Source organism: Anomaloglossus baeobatrachus, chromosome 1 (assembly GCF_048569485.1).
Source record: "Anomaloglossus baeobatrachus isolate aAnoBae1 chromosome 1, aAnoBae1.hap1, whole genome shotgun sequence".
In the NCBI taxonomy this organism is placed as follows: Eukaryota; Metazoa; Chordata; class Amphibia; order Anura; family Aromobatidae; genus Anomaloglossus; species Anomaloglossus baeobatrachus.
In genome coordinates this window covers 124,135,649-124,156,798 of record NC_134353.1, presented here as the reverse complement: position 1 = coordinate 124,156,798, position 21,150 = coordinate 124,135,649, and the positions used below count along the sequence as shown (strand labels likewise).

The 21,150-nt window shown below is 42.9% G+C and overlaps 1 protein-coding gene across 1 annotated transcript in view; it reads right to left on the bottom strand.

The window, feature by feature from the left end:
- The window catches only part of GABRB1 (gamma-aminobutyric acid type A receptor subunit beta1), an 841,994-nt gene that overhangs the window by 33,099 nt on the left and 787,745 nt on the right, over positions 1-21,150 (bottom strand). The window lies entirely within an intron of this gene.

The following is a 21,150-nucleotide window of genomic DNA, read 5'->3' as shown; positions in this document are numbered from 1 at the left end:
GTGTCCCCTTTGGGGCTCAAAATCTAAATTCCTTTGCAATGTTTCTGGAGTGTGGGAGGAAACCGGAGTATCAAAAGGAAACCTACGGAAACTCCGAGAGAACATAATAAAACTCGTTACAGATGTCGAGCTGACTGGATGGTATATCGACATGGAAATCATTTACAGCAGATAGGGGATGTGTTGTTATATACATATTATATACACAGTGCCTTGCGAAAGTATTCGGCCCCCTTGAACTTTTCAACCTTTTCCCACATTTCAGGCTTCAAACATAAAGATAAAACATTTTAATTTTTTTGGTAAAGAATTAACAAGTGGGACACAATTGTGAAGTAGAACAAAATGTATTGCTTATTTTAAACTTTTGTAAAAAATAAAAAAACTGAAAATTGGGGCGTGCAATATTATTCGTCCCCTTTACTTTCAGTGCAGCAAACTCACTCCAGGAGTTCATTGAGAATCTCTGAATGATCCAATGTTGTCCTAAATGACTGATAATGATAAATATAAGCCACCTGTGTGTAATCAAGTCTCCGTATAAATGCACCTGCTCTGTGATATACTCAGTGTTCTGTTTAGAGCATCATGAAGACCAAGGAACACAACAGGCAGGTCCGTGATACTGTTGTGAAAATGTTTAAAGACGGATTTGGATACAAAAAGACTTCCAAAACTTTAAACATCCCATGGAGCACTGTGCAAGCGATCATATTGAAATGGAACGAGCATCATACCACTGCAAATCTACCAAGACCTGGCCATCCCTCTAAACTTTCATCTCAAACAAGGAGAAGACTGATCAGAGATGCAGCCAAGAGGCCCATGATCATTCTGGATGAACTGCAGAGATCTACAGCTGAGGTGGGGGAGTCTGTCCATAGGACAACAATCAGTCGTACACTGCACAAATCTGGCCTTTATGGAAGAGTGGCAAGAAGAAAGCCATTTCTTAAAGATATCCATAAAAAGTGTTGTTTAAAGTTTTCCACAAGCCACCAGGGAGACACACCAAACATGTGGAAGAAGGTGCTCTGGTCAGAGGAAACAATGCCAAACGATATGTTTGGTGTAAAAGCAACACAGCTCATCACCCTGAACACACTATCCCCACTGTCAAACATGGTGGTGGCAGCATCATGGTTTGGGCCTGCTTTTCTTCAGCAGGGACAGGGAAGATAGTTAAAATTGATGGGAATATGGATGGAGCCAAATACACACAGGTCCTGCTAGGTCGACTGTATAATGCTTATGATAATTCTAACAGATGGAGGGGATAACTATGAATACCCCCCAGATATTATCTGATCCTCAGCTGCTGTCACTCAAGAAGCTGGTGATTTCATAAACTTCACTTTCTTGGATTTCAAAACCTAAACATCTGAGCTGACCACTAAAGGTATGTATAGAATCAGCATGATAGTGCCAGTATAGCACTGGTTCTATAGGCTACAGTTAGGTCCAGAAATATTTGGACAGTGACACAATTTTCGCGAGTTGGGCTCTGCATGCCACCACATTGGATTTGAAATGAAACCTCTACAACAGAATTCAAGTGCAGATTGTAACGTTTAATTTGAAGGTTTGAACAAAAATATCTGATAGAAATTGTAGAAATTGTACACATTTCTTTACAAACACTCCACATTTTAGGAGGTCAAAAGTAATTGGACAAATAAACCAAACCCAAACAAAATATTTTTATTTTCAATATTTTGTTGCGAATCCTTTGGAGGCAATCACTGCCTTAAGTCTGGAACCCATGGACATCACCAAACGCTGGGTTTCCTCCTTCTTAATGCTTTGCCAGGCCTTTACAGCCGCAGCCTTCAGGTCTTGCTTGTTTGTGGGTCTTTCCGTCTTAAGTCTGGATTTGAGCAAGTGAAATGCATGCTCAATTGGGTTAAGATCTGGTGATTGACTTGGCCATTGCAGAATGTTCCCCTTTTTTGCACTCATGAACTCCTGGGTAGCTTTGGCTGTATGCTTGGGGTCATTGTCCATCTGTACTATGAAGCGCCGTCCGATCAACTTTGTGGCATTTGGCTGAATCTGGGCTGAAAGTATATCCCGGTACACTTCAGAATTCATCCGGCTACTGTTGTCTGCTGTTATGTCATCAATAAACACAAGTGACCCAGTGCCATTGAAAGCCATGCATGCCCATGCCATCACGTTGCCTCCACCATGTTTTACAAAGGATGTGGTGTGCCTTGGATCATGTGCCGTTCCCTTTCTTCTCCAAACTTTTTTCTTCCCATCATTCTGGTACAGGTTGATCTGTCTCATCTGTCCATAGAATACTTTTCCAGAACTGAGCTGGCTTCATGAGGTGTTTTTCAGCAAATGTAACTCTGGCCTGTCTATTTTTGGAATTGATGAATGGTTTGCATCTAGATGTGAACCCTTTGTATTTACTTTCATGGAGTCTTCTCTTTACTGTTGACTTAGAGACAGATACACCTATTTCACTGAGAGTGTTCTGGACTTCGGTTGATGTTGTGAACGGGTTCTTCTTCACCAAAGAAAGTATGCGGCGATCATCCACCACTGTTGTCATCCGTGGACGCCCAGGCCTTTTTGAGTTCCCAAGCTCACCAGTCAATTCCTTTTTTCTCAGAATGTACCCGACTGTTGATTTTGCTACTCCAAGTATGTCTGCTATCTCTCTGATGGATTTTTTCTTTTTTTTCAGCCTCAGGATGTTCTGCTTCACCTCAATTGAGAGTTCCTTAGACCGCATGTTGTCTGGTCACAGCAACAACTTCCAAATGCAAAACCACACACCTGTAATCAACCCCAGACCTTTTAACTACTTCATTGATTACAGGTTAACGAGGGAGATGCCTTCAAAGTTAATTGCAGCCCTTAGAGTCCCTTGTCCAATTACTTTTGGTCCCTTGAAAAAGAGGAGGCTATGCATTACAGAGCTATGATTCCTAAACCCTTTCTCCGATTTGGATGTGAAAACTCTCATATTGCAGCTGGGAGTGTGCACTTTCAGCCCATATTATATATATATATATAATTGTATTTCTGAACATGTTTTTGTAAACAGCTAAAATAACAAAACTTGTGTCACTGTCCAAATATTTCTGGACCTAACTGTATATACAAAAATCCTGGTGATTGGTTCCCTTTAAGTCTCCTGCATGATGTCTTAAGGCCCCTTTACACACTGAGACTTTCAGCGATCCCACCAGCGATCCCAACCTGGCCGGGATCGCTACAAAGTCTCTGGTGAGTCGCTGGTGAGCTGTCAAACAGGCAAACCTGGCCAACGACGCAACAGCGATACGGATCTGCAGAACGACCTAGCTAGTCATTGCGGACGTTGTAAAGCAGCTTTTTGAAAGGGAAGTCGCTAACAAAGTCACTGTAAAGTCCCCTTTACACACTGAGACTTTCTAGCGATCATGCTGCACAGCGGGAAACAAAGGACCAAAGAATGGTTCTGAACGATTTGTAGCGATCAGCAACTTCACAGCAGGGGCCAGGTCGCTGATGTGTTTCACACACTGCAATGTCGCTGGGGAGGTCGCTATTATGTCACGAAACCGGTGACGTTACAGTGATGTCGTTTGCGATGTTGCAGTGTGTAAAGCCACCTTTATACTCACCTGTTTCTATCTTCATCTGTTATCATCACAGCTCCTGTCAGGCTATGGTTATTTGTGACCTGACACTAGCTATACTATTTTACGGAGCGTGTCAAAGGTCACAACGTATTACAACTCTATGACAGCCTCGTTCTGGCTCTCATAGACTTCCATTGAGAGCTTGTGACGTAACTTCTGATTTCCGGCCAGTCAGAAGTCATGGGCACAAGATGACACTGTGGGACCAGAGCAATTCTGAAAAGGTAAAAAGAATTGTATAATACCAGGGACAGGGGACTTAGATTTAAAGCACCACTCCAGCGCTGAACCCACGCCCCCGTACTGGAGTCATGCTTTAATCTATTGCTCCAGCCTTTTAGGGGTGCTATGTAAGTCGTGTGTCCGGTCACAGTATGTAAATTAGACATACTGTATATACATCTACTCCAAGTACACATGAATCTTTATAAAAAGTGCACATATTTAACACACATTTCATAGTCTACATAGAAGCCCTCTATTACTTACATCTGTACCAAGCCTCATACAGTACAATGTGTACCATTCTTGTAAAGAAATACAGTATTAAAAAGGATTCTTTCTAAAGGAATCAAGGTAATATAATGTGCTATCTTTGTTCTATTTTTGCACAATAGTAACTTTGCACTATGATGAATACATATTACTACTGAAAAAAAGAAAAAAAGAACCATTTAGTATCTTTTTGTATTTTTACTGTAAAGGGCATCTGTCATCTTTATGGGCAAGTAGTGTAGGTAATAGAAAGCTATATAAAACAATCCTCTGAAATACCTCTCCTTCTTTGGATTCTGTGACTATCACTCAACTTAATCTCTTCTTCTTGTTCTATTATCATCTAAGGTCTTAAATGTTTATCCATGTACTATTTCTACTTTGTATCATTTGGTACAGCATGGATGTATGTTCTAATATTGTAATTCCTTTGAAAATCAATAAAATCTTAAATTGGAAAAAAAAAGAAAGCTATATAAAACAATACCTTAATAGCAGTGATCAGATGCCTTATTCCAGAAATAGCCATATTTTTCCTAATATATAAATAAGCTGTTAAAGTGAGTCTGTCAGCAGGTTTTTGCTATGTAAGCTAAAGACAGCATGCTGTAAAGCCTTACGATCCAGCATACGATATCGTATGCTATCGTAACCACCCCCATCGTATGTGCGGCACGTTCAATTTGTTGAATGTGCTGCATAAACGATTAACCCCCGTCACATGTGTGATGACATGGACTCCCATGGGTTAAAGTTTCTTAACATTCAGCCAGACTATTGTTCTTATGTGTGCTAAGTCATGTTTGCTTAGCTATTGCTCTCCAGACTTTTCCAGTAATCATTGTATTGTAGTTGTGTATTGATAATGTAATTACCTTAGTAGCCATTGTCTAGTCGGTGACTTGCTGACTCCATGTAGATATACTGAGTCTTTCTATGCACATCATTTAAATGAACATTATCCATGCAGCTTGAAATTCATCCAATGGGAGAAGCAATCTTGTCCAACCAATCGATGAGGACGCAGTGTATCCTAAGGGAAGGTTATGGCTATAAAAGGGACTTCTTTAAGCCACCAGGGTTGATGAAGGTTGTTGGATGCTGATGGATCCAGTCTAAGCTTTTTGGAGCTGACTAGAGGATCAGGATATCTTATGGCTTCAATCTAGGGGCTCCGGTTCCGGTTGGAGACCATATCCACAGCCTAGGGATTTCGACCCCGGCTGCCAGGATTGTATCATCATACCAGAACTACCTAAGGAGGACACTCAGGTTGGGACAGTTCAGTCACCTGTTACAGACTTTGCAGACCTCAGCCAGCTTTCTGAATCTGGCATTATTCTTTTCTCGGTGGGTGCCCGCCAAAACCGGGGTGCTGCTGGACTGGAGTAAGCGGCCCTGGAAGCTCTGAGGCATGGACATTCTAAATCCCTGGTGAGCCAGCGGAAGGGTGAGACTCTGTTGCCTGTTACATTTGTGTGTTTTGCTGGTTATGAGTTATGTGCCGTTAATTGTTTGGGGATCCAATAAAGTCTAATTATTGTGGTTCCCTCACCCTGTGTTGTCTGAGTAGTGTTACGCCCACGGTTAAGGAGGCCGGCGTTCAGTTGGGATAAGCCCTGAGCCACGCTGTCTTTCTAAAGGCGGCGGGTTTTAGTGGACGAGAGCACCCACTGAGCCCCGTGTCTCCACAACCCGTACTTACTAGTCCATACGACATCGCTGTGGGCGGCGAACGTCCACTTCCTGGAGTGGGAGGGACGTTCAGCGTCACAGTGACAGCACGCGACAGCCGGCCAATAGAAGCAGAGCGGCAGAGATGAACGGGACGTAAACATCCCGCCCACCTCCTTCCTTCCGCATTGCTGGCCGGGAGCCGCAGGACACAGGTAAGATCTGTTCATTGTTCCCGGGGTGTCACACACTGCGATGTGTGCTACCCCGGGTACAATGAACAATCTGACGTTCAATTCTAGAAAAATGAACGACGTGCGTGCGATGAACGGTTTACCGTTCAATCGCAATCGCACGTACCTGTCACACACTGCAATGTACCTTACGATGCCGGATGTGCGTCACTTATGACGTGACCCCGCCGACACATTGTAAGATACATTGCAACATGTAAAGCAGGCTTAAGGGTTAACACAATTCAGGGATGCTTGTCTTATCAAGCTTTGATCTGTTGTTCATTTGCTATGTTTGTTTAAGCAGCAGGACTTCTCATTGCTCAGACTACAATGTCACACACAAAGCAGTCTCTGTCAGTGTACAAGCTCTATTAAGAGCCTGGTGTGGGCGGGACAGCACTCTCAGGTGTGGGCTGCACTTAGTACTCTAAGTGATACATGGTTGGATACAGGATCTCTTTGCCTACATCATGCTGCTTTCAGACGAGGTAGCAAAACCTGCTGACAGATTCCAATTAAGATCTATGGGCCGGGCGTGTATCTCCCTGAGAATCTGCCTCCAGGGGTGTTATCAGTGTGAGTCATGTAGATCAGGAGAACAGACTGTTAGTCATAACATGTCTCCCTCTGGTAAAGCCCCATTTAATTTAAAATAAGCTTTGGAGGCTGATTCTCAGGGAGATTTATGTTTGCCCCATATATCTTAACAACTCATCTATGTATTAAGAAAAAACATGAATTTCTTGAGAATAAGACATTGAGTCGCAGATATTTTAACGTCCTCTGACCTGTGTGCCCGTGAGCTTTTGAGTGTTGATCCTACTGACAGAGTCCTTTTAAAACCTACCAATTACCAGCCTCCATTTTTCTCCAAATTTGGAATCTCAATTTTAGAAAGTATCTGTATACAGTAGTGTTCAAAGTAATAGCATTCCAATATGACTAACCAGATTATTCACTGTTTTTGGTATAAATTATATCACCACTTGTCAAACAATTTACCAGTTGGTGGAGTAGATTCTTAGAAAACCCCCAGACTCAACTCATATCTGCAGGTTTTTGAGTCTGTGTATTTGAATAATTAATTGAAAGGGGGTGTTCAAAATAATTGAAGTGCGGAGATAAATGAGTGAGGTCAATCATTCTGTGAAGAAACCGGTGTGAATCAGGTGGCCCTTATTGAAGGGTGAATCCAACACATGTTGTACATGCATTTCTCCTTGAAAGCCTGAGAAATAAGGGTCGTTCAAGAGATTGTTCAGAAGAACAGCGTACTTTGATTAGAGAGATTAAAAGTTGATTAGAGAGGGTAAAAGTTATAAAGAAGTGCAGACAATGATTGACTGTTCAGCTAAAATGATCTCCAATGCTTTAAAATGGAAAGTAAAACAGAGACATGGAAGAAAACGGAAGACGACCATTCATATGGATGGAAGAATAGCCAGAATGGCAAAGGCCCAGCCAGTGATCAGCTCCAGGATGTTCAAAGACGTCTCAAGTTACCTGTGAGTGCTGTGACAGTTAGAAGATGCCTGTGTGAGGTTAATCTATTAGCAAGAAGTCCCCGCAAAGTCCCACGGTAAAATAAAGACATACTGGAGCGGATACAATTTGCCAAAGAACACATCAACGGCCTAAAGAGAAATGGAGAAATATTTTGTGGACTGATGAAAGTAAAATTGGGTCCAAGACAGTTCTCAAAACGACCCCAAACTCTCAAGTCAAGCCACAGGACACTCTGAAGACAGTGAAGCATGGTGGTGCAACCATCATGATATGGGCATGTTTCTCTTAGTATGGTGCCGGGTGTATTTACCGCATACCAGGGATCATGGACCAGTTTTCATATATCAAAATATTTGACGAGGTTATGTTGCCTTACACTGAAGAGGACATGCCCTTGAAATGGATATTTCAACAAGACAATGACCCTAAACACACTAATAAACAAAATCTTGCTTCGAAGCCAACAAAATTGAGGTTATGGAGTGGCCAGCCCAATCCCCGGACCTTAATCCGATAGAACACTTGTTGGGTGACATCAAAAATGCTGTTTCTGAGGCAAAGCCAACAAATGCAAATAAATTGTGGGATGTAGTCAAAGCATCCTTGGCTGGAATAACAGGTGACAGGGGCCAGAAGTTGGTGACTCTATGCAACGTAGATGTGAAGCAGTTCTAAAAAACTGTGGTTATACAACTAAATATTAGGTTCGTGATTCACAGGAATGCAAAATAAAAAGAAGACAGCTTTTGAGTATGTAAAGACAAATGCAGACACGGCTATTTTTCTGAACAGCCCAATGTTCATTTTTTGATATTTTTTGTAAAGTAGTTAAACATTATATACATTCTCTGCATAATTTTATTTAGAAAACAGTGTGTAATGTTCCCAATGCACAGAAATAAAAACTATTATAAAGATTTTGGGCTTAACTAATGCTTTTGAACACACTCCTATTATCTTGAACATAAGATACCTGCATTTTATACTGAATACCCATAATCCTGAAGGCATCATAGATCAGTGACAGGGACCAAAATCTTATCACTTCAGTGCCAGAGTCCCCTATATTATATGCCTCCGTGAGGTAGCGCCCCCAATACTTATAAGCTGCCCCCTATTTGCCACTAAATGGCAGTTTTCTACCTCTGCACAGTATAGGTGTTTTTTTCTATGTTGTAGTGTCATGTATGGCACTATACAATATTTACTATTCAGAGATAAGTGATATAGGATATAATGTTTCTTAGACTGCGAGGTATTTTACATTCAGATGTAGGGAGAGCTACGCCGCCTGGTCTGCCATATATGGCAATTTCTGTTACAACCCCTAGAGGTCGTTGTTATTCTTTTGAATTGCTGAGTTTCCCTTTAAGGTAAATGTATTCTGGGTAAGGAATGCCTCCCTGAGCTGAGAAGAAGCCTGCAGCCATTTTCTCCTTGGATTTGTTAGGAAAGGACCTGCTGATTCACCTCTCTGTAAATTCACCCCTGCCTAGTGTAATCCGGTGAGCAAAGCAAATTACATGTGTTAGTGATAGAATCTTAGATGGAAGACTGTAGTAAATGCATTGTACATTGCAATCCTACATCTTAGTCCTTGCCTTGTTTGTATAGATAAGAATTTCTATGTATTGCAGATGCAGTGACCTTTCACCTACATTCTCATAAGAACTGTATCTCATGTACTGTTATGCTATGTTAACTCTGTATTAACACTGTACTGACTGTAATCATTTTCTTGTTATAGTTTTTACCCGTATTCCATATTCCGTATACTGTATTCAACTGCATCTTGGATATACCGTATTCAACTGCATCTTGGATATTCCTATATTCACTGTATATTCCACGTATACTGCAATCAAGTTCACATTACCAGCCAATAAATCAAGGCTACTGAATTCAGTCTGTTTATTTGAAATGTGAATGAGGGTTTAGCTGTATGCCGGAGATTCACAGCGTTACATGAAAGAAGGCAGAATAGTAAAAACGGACACTGACTACAGGCAGTAGTTGAATAGACTGCATGGGACCGCTATCACCCACACTGCACCGCATACAGGTATGACAGCAGCCACCATACAGCCGCAGGGATCAAGACCGCAGTCCTCCCCAGCAAACAAAACACCTTTCCCGCCACGCGGAAACCCATTCACGTATAGACTCAGCTTTCCGGCCCTAGTTATCATCAATCCACAGCCGAGTGCACAATGTCTGCGTCCCGAGCACCCCCAGTCAGGACAAGGTCCCGAGAAAGCTGCTCTAACAAGTCTTCAGTGAAAGAGTGCGCTGCTCTCGCTCGTGCAGAAGCTGAGGCTGCAAAAGTAAAATACACCTTTGCTGCACAAGAGATGCAACTAAAGCTAAAACAAGCAGACCAAGATGCAGAAAGTGCACGCCTGCAAGCAGAAAGAACACGCTTACTAGATGAGCAAGAAGCAGAAAGTGCACGCCTGCAAGCAGAAAGAACACGCTTGCTAGCTGAACAAGAAGCTGAAAAAGCACGCCTGCAGGTCTCTCTGGACAAACGTGTTGCAGAAAAGGAGGCAGCAGCGGCAATGCCAAAGTAGAGTTCCTGGAAGCCGCGGAGTATTCTGAATCCAAGGATCGCAGCAACGTACTTGGACCAGACGTAGAGCAACAGGATCCAACCCAACGCGTCTCAGAGTATGTCCACCAGCATCCCGGAACGGACGACAACCCTGATCCACGACATCGATCAGCCTATATCGACTACCAGAGACTCCATCCCGAACTGCAGTACTGTAAGCAAGAAAGTATGCAGCAGTTCGACGTCGACTACAACTAAAGTTCTACAGAACAGAAGGTATCACCTCTATCCCGAATTAGAAGGACACCCTTTGCTTCAGAACGGTATTATACAGACTACCCTGAGACTGAAGCTCCTAAAAGGTATGGTGATACACCACACATTAGACATGACTATAACACACCAGCTCGCACCAGCACCGACCAAGGTACCATGGACTTTGCAAAGTTCTTTGCTCGCCGAGAACTGGTTGCCAAGGGACTTGTAAAGTTTACCGACAAAGCTGAGAACTATAGGTCATGGCGAGCCTCATTCCAGAACACCAATCAGGGTCTGGGCCTTTCTTGTAGCAAGGAGTTAGATCTCCTAGTAAAGTGGCTTGGGAATGAGTCAGCTGAGCACGCCAAACGACTAAGAGACATTAATATAAAGCATCCAGCCACAGGCCTACGTAAAGTTTGGGAAAGACTTGATGAATGCTATGGGTCCATAGAAGCCATTGAAAATGCTTTATACCAAAGAATTGATGGTTTTCCTAAGATAGGGCCTAAAGGTTATGAAAAACTTAGAGAACTGAGTGATTTGTTGATAGAGTTACAGGTTGCCCAGGAGGAAGGAAATTTGCCTGGATTGGCTTCCCTGGACACTGCCAGGGGAGTCAATCCGATAGTGCAGAAACTTCCTTACAACCTACAAGAAAAGTGGGTGACATGTGGTTCACGGTACAAGCAAATTCATAATGTGCCTTTTCCTCCTTTCACTGTATTTGTAAGTTTTGTTGTTCAACAAGCTAAGTCAGAAATGACCCCAGTTGTGACTTCACCCTGTCGTGTCCCACTAGCCCCGGTGTCAAACTCAGTAGGACACCCGTGGCAGTGCATAAAACTAACAATGTTTCCACAGGACCTTCTCAACATGCTAGTAAGCCACCTCCAGAAGAGAACAGACCTCAAGACGTCAGTAAGCAGTGTCCCCTACACAAGAAACCACATCCTCTACTAAAATGCAGAGCCTTCAGGGAGAAGTCTTTAGAGGATCGCAAAGGTTTCCTCAAGGAAAACAACATCTGCTTCAAATGCTGTGCTACAACATCACACCTCGCCAGGAATTGTGAAGCTAGCATGAAATGTGCAGAATGCAGCAGCACGGATCACAATACAGCCTTACACCCTGGACCACCCCCACGAGTGTTGTCACAAGCAGAGGAGCATAATGCCAAGCAGATTGATACTGACGTGGACTCCCCTGAAGTCCCTTCTCAATGTACCGAGATCTGCGGAGGACCCTTAGCAGGAAGATCCTGTTCAAAAATCTGCCTTGTCCGAGTCTACACAGCAGGCCATAGGGACAAAGCAATAAAGATATATGCAATCCTGGATGACCAGAGTAACATGTCTCTAGGCACATCCATCTTCTTCAACAACTTCAGCATTGTAGGCCCTGGTTCTCCCTACTCCTTGAAGACATGCGCAGGTACTGTCGAGACGGCGGGGAGGAAAGCAACCGGATACAAAGTGGAGTCTGTAGATGGCCAGATCTGTCTATCATTACCGACCATATTGGAGTGCAATCAGATTCCCGACAACAGGTCTGAAATACTTTCACCGGAGGTAGCTGCTCATCACCCCCATCTGAAGCGTATAGCTCACCTGATACCTGAGTTGGACCCAGAAGCCCCAATAGCGTTACTCTTGGGAAGAGATATACAACGAGTTCACAAGACTAGAGAATACATCAACGGCTTCCAAAATGCTCCATACGCACAGAAGCTTGATCTTGGATGGGTCATTATAGGAGACGTCTGTCTAGGAGGAGAACACAAGCCGACCTCAGTCAACAGTATGCTTACCAACACATTAGAAAATGGACGCCCATCTCTCTTCCAGCCATGTCAGAATAGTCTGCTGGTAAAGGAGTTACCGTACATCATCCCTCTACCTTGCCCTTTCTCAGTTCCTTCCAACGAAGACCACGCTTGTGAAGGTGAACAAAACCACATAGGGTGTGCAGTCTTCCACAGGACAAAGGAAGACAACAAGACAGCGATGTCCATAGAAGACAGGATGTTCTTGGACACCATTGATCGGGAAATAGTCAAAGACAAATCAAACAGTTGGGTCGCACCACTACCATTTCGACCTCGGAGACGACACCTACCAAACAACAGGGAAATGGTCTACAAACGCTTCATCTCCCTCAAGCGCAAACTTCAGAGGTCACCTGAGACAAAAGAACACTTCTTTACCTTCATGGAGAAGATCTTACAGAACAACCACACGGAGGTCGCACCCGCACTTCAAGACTCCGAGGAGTGTTGGTACTTACCTACCTTCGGTGTGTACCATCCCAAAAAGCCAGGCCAGATAAGAGTGGTATTCGACTCGAGCGCCAAATGTGAAGACGTCTCGTTGAATGATGTCCTATTGTCTGGCCCAGACCTCAACAACAGACTCCTAGAAGTACTAATCTGTTTCCGCAAGGATTCAGTGGCATTCATGGCTGACATACAACAGATGTTCCACTGTTTTCTCGTCAAAGAGGAACACAGAAACTATCTGAGGTTCTTCTGGTATCGCGACAACGACCCCGATAAAGACATTGCAGAGTACCGAATGAGGGTACACATCTTCGGGAACAGTCCTTCCCCAGCAGTCGCTATCTACGGCCTCAGAAATTCCGCCAAAAAGGGTGAAGAAAAGTATGGGTCAGATGTCAGATCCTTCGTAGAAAAAGACTTCTATGTTGGTGACTGCCTGAAGTCCACACCAACAACTGAGGCTGCAATCAGTCTCCTAAAAAGTGCTCAAGAAATGCTTGCCCTGTCTAAACTGAGGTTGCATAAAATTGCCACCAACAGCCGAGAATTGATGAAGCCTTTCCCTCTCAAGACTATTCCAACGATCTAAAGGACTTAGACCTAAGCATTGACTCCCTTCCCATGCAGCGGAGCCTAGGATTGCTTTGGGATTTGAAGATGGATGCCTTCACCTTTCAGATCAACAAAGACAAGAAACCCTTCACGCATAGAGGAGTTCTTTCTTTTGTGAATAGCTTGTACGACCCATTGGGGTTCGTGGCTCTATTAACCATCCAAGGCAAGATGAGGCTAAGGGACTTCACCCAAGAGACATCTGATTGGGATGACCCACTTCCAGCAGAAAAAGCAGATCTGTGGACTGAGTGGAGGAAGTCTCTCGAAGCCTTGACCGACCTTCGTGTAAAACGACCGTATGCTCCTGTGCCATCCATGAAAGTCAAAACACAAAAACTTTGTGTCTTCTGTGACGCATCAGTCAAAGTGATCGCAGCAGTAGCGTACCTCAAAACCACAGATGCGAATGAAGAGAGCCACATTGGTTTCATTATGAGCTGGACAAAACTGGCACCACTCCGTGAACACACGATACCCAGACTTGAGCTCTGCGCTGCTGTTCTCGCGGTTGAATTGGGCGAACTTATCTCAGATGGGATGAGTCTGGAGATCAAAGACGTCAAATTTTATACAGACAGCAAAGTGGTACTTGGGTATATCTGCAATGAAACGCGACGCTTCTATGTCTATGTCAGCAATCGAGTACTAAGGATAAGAAGATCCACTTGCTCTAGTCAATGGCACTACACGTCTACCTATCACAATCCTGCAAACCACGTGACTAGATCTGTTGCACCAAGTCATCTGAGAAACACTACATGGTTCACAGGTGCTGCCTTCTTGCACCGTTCGATACCTGATATCAGAGAGTCTGATACATTCGAACTAGTGGACCCAGATGACGATGAAGAGCTTCGTCCTCAAGTGTCTGTTCTACGTACAGTGACCTCAAGTAATCACCTCAAATCTCATTGATTCAGCAGGTTCTCGTCTTGGAAGTCAATCGTTCAAGCCATCGCTTTTCTACTTCATGTAGTTCAGTCCTACAAGATAACACTACCTATAAGTCAGAGACCTTATAGAGGATGGCATCACTGCAAGCATGCATTCACCGCTTCTAATCTGGAAAGAGCTAAGATCGCATTACTCTGCGTTATACAAAATGTAGCCAATGTCTTTTGGGACAGATGGAAAAGGCAGTACCTCTCCACTCTGCAAACCAGGATGAAGTGGCAGAAAGACCACCCAAACCTCAAAACTGGCGATGTTGTACTTGTGAAAGACAGTCAAGCACATCGGAATGAGTGGCTACTCGGCCTAGTCACCAAACCTTTTTCCCAGCAAAGATGGGAAAGTACGTAAGGTAGAGGTCAGAGTGTGCAAGCTTGGGGAGAACAAACTGTTCCTCAGGCCTGTAACCGAACTCGTGTTACTAATTTCCCCAAAAGAACCAAATAGTGGCATCCGTTGACGCCAAGCGGGGAGTGTTCTGCCATATATGGCAGCCTGCTAATAGTCATTCATGGCAATTTCTGTTACAACCCCTAGAGGTCGTTGTTATTCTTTTGAATTGCTGAGTTTCCCTTTAAGCTAAATGTATTCTGGGTAAGGAACGCCTCCCTGAGCTGAGAAGAAGCCTGCAGCCATTTTTTCCTTGGATTTGTTAGGAAAGGACCTGCTGATTCACCTCTCTGTAAATTCACCCCTGCCTAGTGTAATCCGGTGAGCAAAGCAAATTACATGTGTTAGTGATAGAATCTTAGATGAAAGACTGTAGTAAATGCATTGTACATTGTAATCCTACATCTTAGTCCTTGCCTTGTTTGTATAGATAAGAATTTCTATGTATTGCAGATGCAGTGACCTTTCACCTATATTCTCATAAGAACTGTATCTCATGCACTGTTATGCTATGTTAACTCTGTATTAACACTGTACTGACTGTAATCATTTTCTTGTTATAGTTTTTACCTGTATTCGATATTCCATATACCGTATTCAACTGCCTCTTGGATATACCGTATTCAACTGTATCTTGGATATTTCTATATTCACTATATATTCCACGTATACTGCAATCAAGTTCACGTTACCAGCCAATAAATCAAGGCTACTGAATTTAGTCTGTTTATTTGAAATGTGAACGAGGGTTTAGCTGTATGCCGGAGATTCACAGCGTTACGTGAAAGAAGGCAGAATACCGCCTATTTTGTTTGTAAATTTAGAAATATAAGATTTAAGAATTTTGTTCTTTGCCCCCTACTGTTTCTACAAACTCTGTAAGGACCCATCCAATGCAAAGGAAAGTATTTTAATGCCTACTATATAATGACATGTAGATGTAATTGTATAATAAGCTTTCATTTTAGCTGATGCCTTTATTGTTAATGACTGTAGGACGGGAATCCAGCCTTTCATGTGTCAGAAGTGAATTCTCTGGGCTTGGAGCGGATTCGGTGCCTATAATGTGTTTTCCAGTCGGCTGCCAAAGCAGAGAGGAACGCTCAAGGTGCCATTAAATGTGATGTCCTGCCGGAAGTTTTGTTAGTAAAACAGAAAATCAAAGCCCGATCCAGTGACTCAGTGTGAATTCTTGACAGGACAGAATATAGATTGTTTCATTGAGGATTTGACACCATTTTGTCACACTACCTTTTACTGTCTTTATATTTTTTATAATTCATACCAAGGAAATATGTTCATAGAGAATAGAACAAAAAAAAAAGCAAAATATAAAAAATGTATGGTATTTTTCAGATTACAAGATGCACTTTTCTTTCCAAAAATTTGCAATCCGAGCATAGCTTACCGGGGGGTGTCGGAGATTGGTTACTAGAGGCAGGGGCAGTGCTGCAGGTTGTACTGCAGGCGGGCGATGCTGCGCTGCGGGCAGGCTGTGCTGCGGGCAGTGTGCTGTGCTATGGGGGGTGTTATGCTGCAGTTTGTGCTGCTGGCTGTGCTACGGGTGGTGTGCTGTGCTATGGGTGGTGCAGTGCTGTGGGCGGTGCACTGTGCTGGGGGTTGTGCTGCACTGTGGGCAGTGCTGTGGGTGGTGCTGTGCTGCGGGTGAGCGGTGCGCTGTGGGTAGACGGGCAGTGTGCTGTGCTGTGGGTGGGTGGGCGGTGCTATGTTGTAGGCAAGCGGGTGGGCTGTGTGGTGGACGTTGAGGCAAGGGCCACCATCCTGAAAATATCGGTGGTGCAGCTTCAAATAATGGCACTTGGAGTCGGCGTATTCATCTGCCCACGCGCCACCTCCAGCTCATTGATCTCCCAGCAGTGGTCTTAAGGAAAATGGTGCCCAGAGCTGGTGCGTGCATAGATGACCTCTTGGCTTGTCATTGAGCCGATAGCTCAATTTGTGCATGAACCGACACTGGGTGCCATTTCTTTGAAGCCTGCACCACCGACAGTTCCTGGATGTTCCTCCTACCTCACAGCACCCACAGAGAGCAGCTGGGACACCCACTCACAGCATCATCCTACTTCAGCACCGCCCTTGCCTCCTGTGACCCCACTCCACCACCTCTGACGCCCCCCCCACACCCCCTGTAAAACCACCGAATTATAAAACGAACCCCATATTTTTTATTTCTCTCTCTAAATCTCTCATACTCTCATATAACCCTGATCGTCTTATAAAAGGAAAAATATGTTATAAAATTGAGCGCTAAATAACAAATTAAAAACAAACAGCAAATCGTGTAGGGACCAATATTATTAAAAGTCTATTACAGTTGTGGCAAGTAAGTGAAATTAGTTGTATACTGAAATATTTACAGTTCTCCATTATACCTTGTGTATCAATTCTTGTTCACAAAATTTCAGTTTGCTGGGATCCTTTACTGTGTACTTCAAGGGATAAAAATCAGTGAAGGTCATTGGATAGTTAGTTACATAATTGTAAGATTCGCTACAGTGATGAGATGTAATGTAGTTTAAGTGTATTAATACTGTCTTCTTTGGTATCCAGTGCTGTTCTGCTCCTCTGCTTAGTGAGTAGTGACGTCACCACTCTCTGGATCAGTCCACGCTGTACGTGTGACCCGGAAGACTCTTTTACAATGTAAATCTATGGAGCATTATTCTGAGCCTTGTTCTAACGTTCAATAGACTTCCATTGTAAAAGTCACTTCCTAATCACACAGAGCACAGCGTGACCTGGTGAGTCTACAGAGTTAGGATGTCACTCGGAAGAGGAGCAGAACGGCGTTGGATCACATCTAGAAATGAGCGAACCCGAACTGTAAAGTTCGTAGTTCATACTGAACAAGCGGGTGTTCAGGTCTCAGACTCGAAAAAAAAAGTCTGCGTCCAAGTTCAAGTGCTGTTCGTATGCCAGTCACTCGAATGAGCATCACTGTGCTCGGGTACGCTCGGTGCTTGGCCCAGTGAGAGTCACTGTAAATCTCTAAATGGCTCTCACTGGGGATTAATACACTGTTTTCAGAGGCTGTGTGTAAAAAAAAAACAACCTCGCCCTCCCTACCACAGAAATGCTCTGTTTTTGGCTGGCTGTATGTGGGGGAGAGCCAAACTGCCAAATCACTGACTTCCATTGGTTTTTAACCTCCAGGATTAAATTCAGGTCAAGTCCGGGTCCCGAACTGAACTTTTTGTCAAGTTCAGCTGAATCCGATCTTCCACGGGTCTTATCATCTCTAATCACATGCACATATACACAAATTTAATGAAAAAAATATTAAATGGAGTGCTACTTTAACTGCAAGGTTTTGGTAAGCATGTGGAAATGATACAAAAAAGTATAACTTTTAATATCTTTTATACCTTGGAAAGGTTTAATCTACTCAAACTTTACTTTATTATCTGTTGGTTACTACACTGAAGGGAGCTTGTGCATCCTGCAGATCAATACAGTTCAACTCACTGTGCATATGTGCCGGATGCCCCTGACTCACCTCCAGTAATTTTTAAGAGCTATTAAAGTGCACCAATCACCAGAATTTTCATATATAGCCTAAAGCCAGTGCTATACTGGCACTATCAGGCTCATTCTATACATATCTTTAGTGGTCAGTTCGGATGTATAGGTTTTAAAACCCAAGAAATTTAAGTTCATAATATTAGCTGCTTCTTGAGTGACAGCAGCTGAGGATCGGATAATATCTGGGGGGTATTCATAGTTTTCCCCTCCCCCTGTTAGAATTAGCATAAGTTAGCACAGGACCTGTGGTGAGGTCATACCCATGTGACCAGAAGGGGCGGGGCCTGAGACAACAAAACTGGATACCAGGTCACATGGGTATAACCTCAAACAGGTCCTGCTAGGTCGATTGTATAATACTGATGCTAATTCTAACAGAGGGAGGGGATAACTATGAATACCCCCCAGATATTATCTGATCCTCAGCTGCTGTCACTCGACAAGCAGCTAATTTTATAAACTTTACTTTCTTGGATTTCAAAACCTATACATCCGAGCTGACCACTACAGGTATGTATAGAATCAGCCTGATAGTGCCAGTATAGCACTGGCTTTAGCTTATATACGAAAATCCTGGTGATTGGTGAGCTTTAAGCCTCACTGCTGGAATAATTGGCTATGACATGGGCATGCTTAGATACCTAATCCTCAGCTGCTGAATTATATACTAGTTATTTAGTCACCCTAATACTAGTTACAGGTATTAGACGTTTCTTCTGAAAATGGTTTAAGAGAGTAATATCTCATATACAACCATTTATTTTATTTATAATAATTAATTCAGAGATGGACAAACCATTGGGTAAACATTTAGTAAATGCAGGCAGTATATTACTTAGCAGTGAGCATCCTTACCAGGGGCGGACATATCATTAGTGTAACCTATACAGCCGCCCAGGGGCCCAAGGGTAAGAGGGCAGCTTCCACCTTCAAAAGCAGCAAAAAACTTCTGTAAAAGACAAATTATTGGCCTATGAAGAGTCCATTGATTGTTCTTGCACAGGGGCTGTCTATGTCTGCTCCGGTATTGATTATACAGTTAGGTCCAGAAATATTTGGACAGTGACACAATTTTCGCGAGTTGGGCTCTGCATGCCACCACATTGGATTTGAAATGAAACCTCTACAACAGAATTCAAGTGCAGATTGTAACGTTTAATTTGAAGGTTTGAACAAAAATATCTGATAGAAATTGTAGGAATTGTACACATTTCTTTACAAACACTCCACATTTTAGGAGGTCAAAAGTAATTGGACAAATAAACCAAACCCAAACAAAATATTTTTATTTTCAATATTTTGTTGCGAATCCTTTGGAGGCAATCACTGCCTTAAGTCTGGAACCCATGGACATCACCAAACGCTGGGTTTCCTCCTTCTTAATGCTTTTCCAGGCCTTTAAAGCCGCAGCCTTCAGGTCTTGCTTGTTTGTGGGTCTTTCCGTCTTAAGTCTGGATTTGAGCAAGTGAAATGCATGCTCAATTGGGTTAAGATCTGGTGATTGACTTGGCCATTGCAGAATGTTCCACTTTTTTGCACTCATGAACTCCTGGGTAGCTTTGGCTGTATGCTTGGGGTCATTATCCATCTGTACTATGAAGCGGCATTTGGCTGAATCTGGGCTGAAAGTATATCCCGGTACACTTCAGAATTCATCCGGCTACTCTTGTCTGCTGTTATGTCATCAATAAACACAAGTGACCCAGTGCCATTGAAAGCCATGCATGCCCATGCCATCACGTTGCCTCCACCATGTTTTACAGAGGATGTGGTGTGCCTTGGTTCATGTGCCGTTCCCTTTCTTCTCCAAACTTTTTTCTTCCCATCATTCTGGTACAGGTTGATCTTTGTCTCATCTGTCCATAGAATACTTTTCCAGAACTTAGCTGGCTTCATGAGGTGTTTTTCAGCAAATTTAACTCTGGCCTGTCTAGTTTTGGAATTGATGAATGGTTTGCATCTAGATGTGAACCCTTTGTATTTACTTTCATGGAGTCTTCTCTTTACTGTTGACTTAGAGACAGATACACCTACTTCACTGAGAGTGTTCTGGACTTCAGTTGATGTTGTGAACGGGTTCTTCTTCAACAAAGAAAGTATGCGGCGATCATCCACCACTGTTGTCATCCGTGGGCGCCCAGGCCTTTTTGAGTTCCCAAGCTCACCAGTCAATTCCTTTTTTCTCAGAATGTACCCGACTGTTGATTTTGCTACTCCAAGCATGTCTGCTATCTCTCTGATTGATTTTTTCTTTTTTTTCAGCCTCAGGATGTTCTGCTTCACCTCAATTGAGAGTTCCTTAGACCGCATGTTGTCTGGTCACAGCAACAGCTTCCAAATGCAAAACCACACACCTGTAATCAACCCCAGACCTTTTAACTACTTAATTGATTACAGGTTAACGAGGGAGACGCCGTCAGAGTTAATTGCAGCCCTTAGAGTCCCTTGTCCAATTACTTTTGGTCCCTTGAAAAAGAGGAGGCTATGCATTACAGAGCTATGATTCCTAAACTCTTTCTCCGATTTGGATGTGAAAACTCTCATATTGCAGCTGGGAGTGTGCACTTTCAGCCCATATTATATATATAATTGTATTTCTGAACATGTTTTTGTAAACAGCTAAAATAACAAAACTTGTGTCACTGTCCAAATATTTCTGGCCCTGACTGTATGTATATACAGCTCTGACAAAAGTTAAGAGACCACTGCAAAATTGTCAGTTTTTCTGATTTTTCTCTTATTGGAATATTGTTAAGTAAAATGTAAATTGTTTTTTATTCTATAAACTACTGACAACGTCTCCGAAATTCCAAGCAATACATTTTGTATTTATTTTCTGAAAATTAGAAATGGTCAAAATAGCAAAGAAAAGAATTGCTTTCAAATAATGCAAAGAAAACAAGTTCATAATCATTTAAAAACAACAATACTAATAATGTTTTACCTCAGGAAGAGTTCAGAAATTAATATTTTGTGGAATAACCATGATTTTTAATCACAGCTTTCATATGTCTT